At 33.3% G+C, this 13,752-nt stretch overlaps 1 pseudogene; it reads left to right on the forward strand.

Annotated features, from left to right (window-relative positions):
* The first annotated feature begins 7,487 nt into the window (after positions 1-7,487).
* LOC149189655 (potassium channel KOR1 pseudogene) lies at positions 7,488-9,342 on the forward strand (annotated as a pseudogene).
* Positions 9,343-13,752: the final 4,410 nt, after the last annotated feature.

Raw genomic sequence — 13,752 nt, forward strand, 5'->3', positions numbered from 1 at the left:
TTTAGTGTAAAAAATTGGTATATCTTTTATCCTCAAAAATTCACAGATGGAATTGACAAATATAACACAATCTATTATACTTATGTTGAATCCACCATTCAACTAATAGTGAAGATACACATCTTGCCCACAATTTTATTATTTAAATTAATCTTTAGTTAGTAAAAAAAAAACATTATATTATCTTACTTTATGTAATATTACACTCAAATTTTTTTCATAAAACCACTTATTAATGTGCTTAAAACTTAACATTTTTTTATTACTATATTTCAAATCTTCATTAATTATAAAAATCAGAAAATTTTATTATATAATATATTTTTTTAAATATCGTTAAAAATAATTCTTTTTAAATTTAAATTCGTTTATTACTTCTACATATTTTATATTATTATTCTAATCAAATTCAATAATACAATTTTTTATATTTATTTATTAATTTTATTTAAAACAAAAATTTATAAAGTAATACAATATATTTTACATTTAATTAAATTTAATTTTTATAATTTAATTGAATTTATTTTTTACTTATATATATATACACCATTTTATAAACATATAATTGATAACTAATATGAATCACTATTCACATACTTTTTTACCAACTAAGATACTTATTCAATTAGCATACATTATAACCATCTGGCATGTATGCATTATTTTTAATATGATGCTATGTGGAAAATAGTGTATAATAATTTATATGTTTATGTTTAAAAGGATAAAATGTATCTATAGATAGTTATTGTTAGCTACTCGTATGCCACTTAGGAAACTAAACCAATAACATATGTTCAAAATTTTACAATTGTGTATTCTACCAAGTAGTCTCTCAAAATAGAAGACTAGAAAATAAAATAAAACACGAGTTGATAGAGTTAAAAGCACTACATTCTGATTGATTTTCTTCTTAAAAGATATGGCTCACTTGATCATCATTTAGTTGGAGAGTCCACCAAAGTCAGTGGCTAGAGCCTACTGTCATTTTTTGAATAGGAAGTAAAAGTTTTCCAATTTCTTGGCTAGAATCGAGACCTTGCTGAGTCTATCTACCTTGTCCATTAATTTTTCCATGTAGATGGTCGTTTCTTACTGAGAGTATGTTCTATCAGTAAGAACTTGTTGCAGAAATATGGTGATAGAATTGCAATTGCTCAAAAAATTTAATCTAAATCAAGAGACACAATTCTACACTAATTTGCAGAAACTAATTCATAATTTAGAACAACATTCACAAACATGCATCAATCACATACACAAGTACATAGATGTATCTAAGGGAAACCAACTGGTAAAAACCCCTTAAGCCTACATGAATTATTCAAATGAATAGAGAATCTGTTACAATTTCTAGCTCTAACACTAAGCTCAATCTGCAAAAGAATAATTGTTCTCTTTATTCAATGAGAAGCTCTGACCCATACTTAATCAATTTATGTCCCCACCCGAGCTCTTATTTCCTTGCGCAAATCCTAAGGAAATTGACCCCTATTCTTTAGAAATTTCCTCTAAATTGATTGTGCAGTTCACAATGATTGATCATTGATTGTATGCAACACTTGTACACTACATACTAGTCTATAATTGATGTTACATTGCCTTGGAATCTCCACCACAGCTGAGTTATTCAAATTCCTTGTATGCATGACTATTTTTAGTTGACTGATCAGTTAATTGGATGATCTCTGAGTTAGACTAATGCCCCACTGCACAACTAACCTCCAACTAGTTCTATCAAATGTTAGAACTCGTTTTACTGAGTACAACTGGAAATAACTGAACTAGATTGCTATAAATTAGTAACCAACACATGCAAACTAAAGTCCAAGCCCACTAACACAAATTTATTGATCTAACTGATTGACAAGATCCATGACACACTAGTTAACTGCTTCCAAGTTTTCCGTTGATGTGAAAATTTTGAATTTTCTCATTCTGACCAGCGCTAAGTCATATTAAGCCTTTCTTGCTACACTTCTCAACACTCTTCCCATGAGTGTTTTAGTATGCTAATAAATATTAATGGTTTGCATGTAAGAGGAGTTGCATGCTCTAGTAGAGTTACCCATGCCAAGTATCCATTCACTAGTTTCACGATCCAATTTCCTATTTGGAATTAAACTTCTGGCTTCTTAGACTTGTTCTTCAACATTAAACATTACACTTTGGACTATTTCAAGGATAATTTCTCTATATTGGGTCATAACCACTTGAGCTATTGATTGAGCATGGGTTTGGCTAAGAGGGGGAAGCAAGATAAGGGGCAAGGGAGGGGTCAGGTTGTTCTCTTCTGCCTCCATGGTGAGCAGAGGAGAGACCACCTCTTTCCATGACCCGGGGGCACCAAGGAGGGGTTGAACGAAGTTTACGGTCCTAGGGAGGGAAGGGGAAATTAAATAGAAATTTTAGATGGGGAGGAGAGGCAAAATAGAAATTGTAGGAACTCTAAGAAGGGGCACAAGGAAGGTGACTAGGATGACAGAGAAGGATAACCTAGCTTAACAATGAGTAGGGCACTCCCAACAAAGAGAAACATTATAGGTAGGGGGTGAAATGGAGGCTGAAAAAGCTCAAATTAAGTCATAAAAAACACACCTCCTCGAATTAGAAGTTCCTAAGAGGGGATAAATATCCAAAAGATGATTAATCCATAATTACTGTATAACTTTGATAGAAAGATGTCTACAACTAAATGGTTGTGTGTAACATAAATTACAATTACAGCAAACCTGATAATCCTTATGTAATTTTGCAACAAACTAGAGGTATTGCACTCTAGACTAAGTATTTTCCAATTGCAAACTATCATCAATCTTGCATGCAACAACAATTCTATTATAGCATTGACTTTTAATTTCCTCTTTTCCAAACCTATAATCTTTGACAGTAGTAGGACTATAAAAGACTAGGAGTGCCCATGAGAAATAGTGGCATGGAACTTAATAAACTATACCGAGAGCTTCAACCCTTCCTCCTCAATTTCTATTATTCCATCCCATGTTATGATATGTTATTTCCTTCTTATTAATCACCATAATTAATACTCAAGTTCTCTTGCATTTAGAATTCAAAAAAAAATTCCCTTCACTAGACTCCCACGTAATGAAGGCTATTATCACAACACCCTCCCACGAACTAAACAAAATACCAAATAAGCATATTTTTATGCTAATCCATTCATATCACATTTTATGGGAAGCCTACTGCCCATATTAAATAGATGGTTTTCATCTCAATGCAAAGGAGGTCACCTCACCATATGTGCACCCACCCTAGGGAGTTCCTAAGAGGGGATAAATATCCAAAAGATGATTAATCCACAATTCCTGTAAAACTTTGATAGGAAAATGTCTACAACTAAATGGTTTTGTGTAACAAAATTATAATTACAGCAAACCTGAGAATCCTTATCTAATTTTGCAACGAACTAGAGGTATTGCAGTCTAGACTGAGTATTTTCCAATTGCAAACTATCATCAACCTTTCATGCATTGACAATTATATTATAGGATTGACTCTTAATTTCCTCTTTTCCAAACCTATAATCTTTGACAGTAGTAGGACTATAAAAGACTAGGAGTTCCCATGATAAATAGTGGCATGGAACTTAATAAACTATACTGAGAGATTCAACCCTCCCTCAATTTCTATTACTCCATCCGGTGTTATGATATGTTATTTCCTTCTTGTTAATCACCATAATTAATACTCAAGTTCTCTTGCATTTAGAATTCAAAAAAAATTCCCTTCACTAGACTCCCATGCAATGAAGGCTATCATCACAACGCCCTCCCACGAACTAAACAAAATACCAAATAAGAATATTTTTATGTTAAGCCATCCATATCACATTTGATGGGAAGCCTATTGCCCATATTAAATAGATGGTTTTCATCTCAATGCAAGGAGGTCGCCTCACCAGATGTGCACCCACCCTAGGGAGATTTTACCATTTCTACAATTTCTTTGCACATGGTTCTTAGCACATCAAGAAGAGGATGGAGATTTTTTTTCCAACATATCTACTTGTATTTTTTACCGTTGTTAGCTAGTTTATTTGCAAACTTATTTCCTATTCTTCGTATATGTGATAGTACAAGGGATACTATTACCTTTAAGACTTTGATTCTTGTTAAGCCTACCATTAGTCTCCATCTATTAGAGAACTTGGTGGGCTAGATCCATTTTGTAGTTTATTTATCATTAGGACAATAGTTTTATAATCCCCTTATGTTATCAATTTTTTATAATTAAGATGCTTGGATATTATTAGGACTTGCTCCAAGGATGAAATTTTAGCCACATTATTAGTTTCATTCCTAGAATTCCCATATAAATGTGAGTAAGTTACCCATGATAATTTCTAAATACCCCTCTAAAACTAGCAAGGCCGGGATTACCCCTAGAGGCTCTATCAAATTTTAACTTTAAGAAACTAGGAGAAGGTGGTACTAGCTATTTGTTAGGATTTTAGGGAATGGGCTAGGGTTGTGTTGCTTGAAAATTTGTAAAATATTGGTTGAGCCCCAAAAGTTTGAGAATGCGTGATTCCTTGGAATTACATTCCCAATCTTGTGTAGACCACTTGATATTATGAGGATTGTTTCGCTTACCTTCCCATTATGGAGCTCTAATAGTGTCCACATTTAATGACTAATATTTGAAGATTATTCTATTCCTTTCCTTACATAATTCCCATGTTATAAATCTCAGGAAAATTTCCATGTTCAGTTCACTATAATACTTTTAAAAGGTCCAAAATTCCATTCATTAAGTGTTGAATGAATATTGGTTTTGTTCCAATTTTGATTGTCTAAAAATTATGGCCAAGTGATCCCATATTTCTAATGCAAATCTATAATTATTAAGTAGATGCTCAGTTGTTCCTATGTTTTCCCATCAGAGGCTACATCTAGATAGACTTTGAAAACCCATTTTTGGATATTTTCCCAAGTTAAGATTTTGTTTTGCATGAAAGTTAGAGGAAGAGGGTCACCTTTGGCTAGAATTTGGAGTCCCATAGCCTTTTCCATTTAGTTTTATTAGGGTGTCCTTCTATGCTAACTACTAATCTACATGGCTCCTTTAAGCTAAAATATCCTTTAGGACATTTCCCCTATCGAAGGATATCTTTCCTATATTGGATTTTAATTATTCTACTTTATGTTTCATTTGTGATGGCTACTTGTGTTTCTGAGCTTATGTGCACTCGTCAATGTGTGCACTTCTGCCACTACCTCCATTGTTGTTGAGATTGAGGTTGCGCCCAATACTAGTAGACTAGTACTATACCTTACAATATCAAACAAGTTTTTAACTAATTTACCTCTCCTTTTTCCAATTTGGGCCCATTGCTACTAAGAGTCCTCCCAAAAGAGGAATAAGTTTATGCTTTGATTTCCACAATGAATTCTAGAGATGAAATCCCTTAATTCCACCCCCTATCCAAATGATCAAACTATCATTTGTTCTTTCCATGTATTTTTGCTTCCATACATTACTCCATAAAGCTAATGGGTTTTTAAACCACCACCACCAAGTTTGGGCTCCTAGTGTTCAATTGAGGATTTTAGGGTTACTCCCAAACCATCGGGGTGGTTAGGATAGCATAATTTTTCTGAAGTGAAAAGGACCCATTTTTATTGTTATTTAGCTCCCCTAAAATAAGCATATTTGTATGTTTCTTATTTTTCCCATAATGGCTTTAGAGGTTTCCGAGGATGAGAATATATACATAGAGATGACTTGTTGAACTAATTTGCATATTTTTTAATACACATCATTAATCATATCTTTTTGAATACACATCATTAATCATATCAATATTATTTCAAATAGTTAAATTATACAAAATTTTAAATAAAATTTATATAACAATAGATGAAAATAACAAAAAAACGGTCCACCATTATATCTTTTTATTTTTTAATTAAAATTTAGTAATGAATTGTTTTTCAAAATAATTAGTTTTCAACTTTTAAAAGGTATAAATAAATTATCTCCCTCCAAAATCCCTAAAAGATTAAAAGATTAAGATTATGCAAGTTACAAAACTCACAATTACTATTGTAAAAAATCTCACCAGATTTAAAATAAAATTGAAGAAACACTCCAAAACAGACAGTCTCAAGGTCTTTTGGGTATCCGGGGGCGTGGTTAGGTAGAGTTCAAAATTCAAAATTTAAATTTCACATTCAAGGGGGCACGGGACTGGGTCTTAAAAAGAAAATTCTTTTGCATATTTTTGAATATGTATCATTAATCATATCGATATTATTTCAAATAGTTAAATTATACAAAATTTTAAATAAAATTTATATAAAAATATATGAAAATAACAAAAAAAACCATTCACCATTATATCATTTTATTTTTTAATTAAAACTTAGTAATGAATTGTTTTTCAAAATAATTAGTTTTCACCCTTTAAAATGTATTTTAAAACATATAAATAAATTATATCCCTTAAAATATTAAGATTATGCAAGTTACAAAACTCACAATTACCATTGTAAAAAATCTCACCAGATTTTAAAATAAAATTGAAGAAACACCCCAAAATGGGCGGTCTCAAGGTCTTTTGGGTATTCGCGGTTTCAAATAAGTTATATCCCTCCAAAATCCATAAAAGATTAACAGATTAATATTATGCAAGTTACAAAAATCACAATTACCAATGTAAAAAATCTCACTAGTTTTAAAATAAAATTGAAGAAACACTCCAAAACGGACGATCTCAAGGTATTTTTGGTATTCGCGGGCGTGGCTAGGTAGAGTTCAAAATTCAAAATTTGAATTTCACATTGCCAGGCACGCCAAACTGAGTCTTAAAAAGAAAATTCATGACGAATGGTCCATGGATGACCATGTGATGGTCATCGTCAGATGCTTTAAAAATATTTATGTTAATGGTCATCAGAAAACTAGGGCGGATGTATGCTCCATGTATGCATCATCCGGTTCGCATAGTTTTTTTTAATAATTAATGCATATCTCCATCAATGTTCGTTAAGCAAACAGAAATGGAGAGTTGTGCCAGAACAGCCATGTAAGTAGGTTCTGATAACCTGCAATCGGGACAAGGGTTGCCCAGATACAAGCCCAACAACTCAACTACACCGGTCCACTAAGGCAGTTAGAGGAACAAAGATGTGGGATAGAGATCATTGTCCTTGCCACTGATTGTGAGGAGTGGATGGCGGTTTTGTGCCGATGTGGCGAAAAGAGCAGTAGGGTTGGCGAGTTTCATTCAGCCTGGCCCGACAAGATCATCGTGGTAGCTAATAGAATAAGTTATAGAATCAGTGCGTTGTAAGTAGTCTATTAATGTAAAGCGTATGGCGGGTACGGGGAGTGAAGGTGTGATGGTAGTTGGTCGCTTATTAGTTTTCGCCAATATTGGATGAAACACCAGACAGGTCTAGTTAAATTGATATCAGTTTTGACCTATTCATCCCACAGTGTTGTTATCCAAAATCTCAATGAGGTCGTCAATTGGGAGGTTGTGCTCTGTTGTTAGAGGAGTGGGTTTGGATCGAACCAGCACCCGTCGATGTCAGGAGAGTGGAGGCCGAAGTCACGAAAGCAGACTGAGTTTTTGTAACAGCTCTAGGAACAGATGTTTAATAGAACGGGATGGTTCAGTGCATAGATGTTGGTCATGGGTTATTCTTGTTTCAGCGTTTTATTCTTGCTGTTTTACTCCCTTGCAATTCAGTTTTTTCCGCAGCCTGCCCAAGCATCTGTCGAAGCTGGACATATTGGCACAAACAACTTTCTGGATAGACATCCCTTTTCAGTGCTTTCTTTCCGACAGAGATTCAAATACTTACAGGATGGTGTATGATTGCCAAAAAATTATTGTTCGTTATGTAAAAACGAGTTTAGTTCTGGATGTTCTTTGTTGCTTGCCATGGGATATTATTTACAAAAATTCAGGCAGAAAAGAAGAGGTGAGGTATTTGTTGTGGATCCGGTTGTATCGAGCACAAGAAAATAGAAAAAAATATCCGTATAAACTATTTGTTCACCAGGATTTTGAAACTTATCTTTGTGCAACTGTATTGCGCACATATCACTGCTTGCATCTTTTATTATCTGGCCACAACTATTCTAGATGAAAATGAAGGGTCTACATGGGTTGGAAGTTTAAGTTTGGGAGATTACCATTATACTCATTTTAGGGAGATAAGCCTATCAAAATTATATGTAACCTCTCTATATTTTACAATAACTACCATGTCCACCATAGGATATGGAGATGTGCATGCAGTGAATCCTAGGGAAATGATATTTGTAATGATATATATCTCTTTTAGTATGATTGTCGGGGCCTATGTGATCGGTAACTTGACTACGCACATCGTTAAGGGATCCAGTAGAGAAAGATTTAGTGATAAAATGACTAATCTGATTAAATATATGAAAAAACATAAAGTGGCGAAGCATATAAAGGCTGAAATCAAAGGTCTTGTCAGGTTTGGCTACGAGAGTAGCTATTATGAACCCAAAGTGTTAGATGATATTCCTGTTTTTATCAGGGCTAAAATTGCAGAGTCTTTATGTACTTCAGAAATTGCAAACGTTACTCTCTTCAATAATTGCAGCCAAGAATTTTTAAGCGGGATTGCGACGAGAATGAAAGAAGAGGTGGTAATTGAATGAGGAAGTGTAGTAGATCAGCTCTACATTGTTTCTCGTGGGTCTGTGGAAACCGTAATTGTTGGAGAGGATGGGTATGAGGAGACAACTGCACAAATTGAGCCCTATAGTATATTAGGTGAGATGGTTGTGTTGCATAACATAGTTGAGAAATATAATGTTCGTGTCCATCATCACTGCAAACTGCTTACACTAGATAAACAGACTTTTGTAAACATCACACAAATTTATTTCAAGGATGGAATGCAGATCCTCACTAATCTTCTTGAGGGAAAGGATACTGATTTGAGAAGTAAACTGCTAGAATCCGAGTTCGGTCTCTTTTTTAGAAAAGAAGAAGCTGAATTAGCCTTGAGAGTTAACCATCAAGAAAATGGCTCTTCTTTTAAAGATTCAGGAAGAGAGATATATGAGCCCAAAATATGTAGAGTGTTTCCTTTTCTCCCACGGACTCCCATAGAGAGTAGAAGAGATGGCCTTCTCATGTGGGTTCCTCGTTCAATTGAAGGCTTGCTTCGAAAAACAGCAAAGCACTTTGGTTCCGTTGGTACCACAGTTTTAACGGAAGATGAGGAACAAATTTTGCATGCAGACTTAATTCAGAACAATCAAAATCTTTATATTTTTCATGTTGGCGAGAGTAGCAACCAAGTACAGATAGAGATACACAGATAGATGTAATTTCACTGAGCTTATAAAGTACAAAAAATTCATCAAGATTGAAATATATTGTCTACTTGATTGTATTTGGATAAAATGTTTCTTCAGAACAAAAATATAGAAAGGTACCCAGAACTTTGCATATAATATTTTCCTTATTTTTGTTTATATGTGGTCTCTTTGTTTTTCTTTTTATGTGGTTTCTTGATTTTCTTATGGATTGGAACCAGGCTGCTCATTAATCAAATTGCAACTCAATACATGTTTGCAACTTCACCTTCATAGTTTAAGTGCACTGTATGGTTTGAATGAATAAAATGTTTACTACAGTTTGTTGGATTCAATGAAGTCCTCAATTGGGAGCCTGTCAATTGGGAACCTGTGCTTATTCGTTAAAGGAGTGCGTCTAGGTGGAACCCGGGGCCGCCGAAGTCGTCAATTGGGAAGCCTTATTTGTTTATTTAAACTTTCAATTCCAGGAAGAATTAATTCTTAATTTTCACACAGTCTATAGTATAACCTGTTTTTTATTTTCTTCATTTTATTTGTGGATTATAAGGCTATTTACAATGACAACTGATTTTTAGATGAAACCCTAACTTCCTGTGAAATATTGGTGAATTTACACGTGGGTTATTTGTAATACCCCATTAAAGGAGTGCGTCTGTATTGAACCCGCGACCACCGAAGTCGTAAATATGCTTTACTAATATTAATTAATGACTAACTAAAAATTGATGTAATAAATTTGCAATATTAATAACTAAATAAAAATTAATGTAATAAATTCGCAATCCACATATAAACAATTATGATTTTTTTAGTTTTTTTTTTCAAATATTTCAATGTTACATTTAAAAAGTGTTGATATTATTTATTCATTTAATTTATGAGGGTTAGGAGTTAAAACATTATAGATACATTGTTGCATTCATTAACGCCCTTGAAAAATTTCCAGTAAGGAAACAATGCTACATAAAATCAAATTACTATTTATTGCATTTTCATTACTCTCAATCCAATCTTAAAAATACAAATATTCGTTAATTATTGGAATTAAAATCTATTGGGTTTTAATAACTCTCAACCCAAGATTAAAAATACAAATATTCTTTAATTATTCTAATTTAGATTGGAGTTAAATTTTCATCAACTTTCAATCCAAAATTTAAAATTAAAATCAAAATTATTTAGATGATTTTATTATTGGATTTTAAATTGGGAATTAATACAAATTAGGAAGTGGTAACGTGCATGTAACATTGTTTTCTATCCAAACAAATATCACATTCAATGTTTGAGGGCTTGCACTAAGGAGTAAAATTTTATATCACAAGTACCATAATTCAATTTGACATTAAAGAGACATTCTAAATTGCAGGAAACAAGGTAGTTGCCTTAGTTCAACATAATTGATGTGATGGTATGTTGGGATGTGTAACTCTCAATTTCAAAGGGTTGTTGCTAATATGACATCTGGAATGTTAGTTTGGTGAACAATATTAGTTTAAAGTAATGAAAAATAGTATTTGTTGTTTTTATCCATACAAGTGTTTTTAAATTGAAAATTTGGTACGATGACTAAGCTATCTTAGAGAAGTATGAAATAAATTCAAAATTACAATAATAGTTGAGGCCTCCTAGGAAACTCTTTCATGTAATCATAGAAGATGATTTGGGCACAAGGTTGATCATATGTTGAATAAATAACCATAAGGGAAAACCCATTGGTTCTACAAAGATATTGACATATTCCTCTAGTAGAGGTTGTTGGTTTGATATGAAAGTTCACACTGATGATATCCTCTTCCATGGGATGAATGATGTAGATGCTATGAGAAATGTTGGAAGCTACCTAGTTGACTAGGGGAATGTGGACACTACAAAGAGGTAGGGGAACCATACAAGAACTGAGTTGATAGCAACTCCCATCAAAATGAGTGTATCAATTCAAATGAGCATGATATTAGGATTTATTAGCTTTTAGGTAGAGGTAGTCAAAAATTAGTTGTGCGTAATCAATTTGAGTGACATCATAGTCAATGATTTCATGAAAGGTTCCAATGTTGAAAGTATTGGAACAATATTCAGTGATTGAGATGTGTGCATCTATGCCCTAGCATAAATGATTTTCCTTGTGAAGTGCAAAAATGGATTTTGTTGGGTTGAACCTTTGATAAGTCTATAATAAAGCTCTATGTTATTCGTCCCATGGATATAAATAAACCAAGGACTTATATGGATCATACCCAAAGCAAGAGTCCCAAATATTATTATAAATTAACAACCTATTATTGATTTAGATTTATCAAGGGAACAAAATAAAATATAGATTTGTAATAAAAATATAGAGATATAATGAAACTTGGCTTTTATTAATAAATGGAAAGTGTTGAAACTATATAAATACATAACGAAAAAAAACGAGATTGAATGGTGGTAGCTTATCTCTGAGAATATATGTGATAGTTATGTACCTTCCCAAATTATCTTACAATGAGGGTTCAAGGTCCTTTTACATAAATAGGCAATGAAAAAACCCCTAAACATCCAAAAACCCTAACCCTAATCGATGAAGCACCAAAATACTTCTGGGGCCCGATAAGGTAAGTTGGAACGTCAACTTTCTGAGTTTGTAAGTTTGACATATGATCAATAATTGGGGTGCTGGGTAGCTGCTTCAAAGGGCTTGACTAGGAAGTGCAATTGTTCACTACATTAAGCACACCACTGAGTGCATGTTTCACCAAAAAGCATCATTTAGGGTCTCAAAATGACTCCAAAAGTTCAAGACACAAAAAGCTATAGAAAAAATGCCAAATACAAAACTATGTTGTGAGCTAGTGGATTAGGTGGGTGGCCACCAATATCCACTAGGATCAATCCTTCCCCCTTAAGAAGCAATTGTCTCCATTGTGTTGAGTCCCTCCATTACATGGGGAAAATTATGCTAAAATTAGCCCCCGATGACCCACTTTCCTTGGTGCAAGATCTGGCTTGGTTTGACAACCCAACTGGTTGGATCCTCTATTGGAATCCATGTGTCAACGATTTGATCAATTGTTGTATTGTTTAGATAATCTTCGCCAAAATCACATATGTGATTTTGCCGAAGATTATCTAAACAATCTTATGGATCACAGAAGTCTAAATTCCTTAATTGTTGTATTTTCAATGCAATTTGGTTTGAGCTCTATAGTGTCATCTGCTTTGAAATTTTATATGTGTCCAACAATGGTGTAAAGTATGGTTGAAGGAGGTCCACATTAAACATTGGATGCAGGTCAAGGAAGGGGGGGATACTTATCTCAAAAGCATTTCCACCCCATTTACAGTGCGAAATTACATTGTTATAACCTAATGGTATCTCTCAAGTATGAGGTCCCAATTAGACCTCACACCATTTGGGATGAGATTCTCATTCAAAAATGTTGGCCAAACTACCATCTCGTATTTGGTCAAGATTAGATTTTGGATGAATTAAACAAGGAAAGGGAAATTCTAATAAAATTACTGATGAGATACAAGTAAGAATAATTTTGTGGAAGCATTTTAAATGAATGATGCAAAGAACATTGCAACATATTTATAAAGTAAACATGCACCTCAGAAAAATAATGATAGAAACTTTGATTAAGATACATTACAATCAAAGTGTTCTAGCTATTAATTGTAAAGTAGTTTGTAATTAATAACTAGATTGTAAGCATATAATATCAATAAACAATTCCAAAAATTTAAGTCTGCGTTAACAAAATAGTTCATTAACCTTCAACAAGTGAACAAAAATCGCATACCATTAAACACCCAAGTAGTCTTACAATGTTCACTAACATGTGAAAGAAATGCTTGTCATGGCCCTAGAGACTTCTAAATATTATCGCTGAAATATTCCATACACAATCATACAACGTCTCCACGAAACCTAATAGTGGGAATGAAAAACTAGAACTTGATCCTCAAAGAAGTTTAAAAACTTTCCCTTTCAAGTGCTCCAAGAGTCACAAAAGCCAAAAGTCCCTTTCTCTACCATAGAGGGTATATTTGTACAAAATGGGGTGACCTTTCACCTTCCATGACATTTCATCTAACCTCATGTCTAGTTTCTATTTCACTTTATTTCTAATTCTATTTTCTTTACATAATTACATGTAAAACTAAACTAATAAAGTAAACATCCTTTATGGGATTAATTCAAGGGTCGCTGAGGAAAGGGATTTGACTTCTAATTCTTGTGTTAGGTAAGAATACCATTCCTTTTAATTACGAGTTATGGACAAGAATGTGTTTGATATCAGCCTTTCATATGTGATCTCACACTCGAAAGAACTAGGCACTATTATTTTCATTCTAGACTATTCTAAGTGGAATAAATGTGGAGAGCACCTTTGTTGGTTCCACCACATGTTGTTTGATAGCCTCCTT

This window comes from Pinus tabuliformis, chromosome 3_1, assembly GCF_031772625.1.
Source record: "Pinus tabuliformis cultivar Carrire ecotype Pingquan chromosome 3_1, CPIR1, whole genome shotgun sequence".
Lineage (NCBI taxonomy): Eukaryota > Viridiplantae > Streptophyta > Pinopsida > Pinales > Pinaceae > Pinus > Pinus tabuliformis.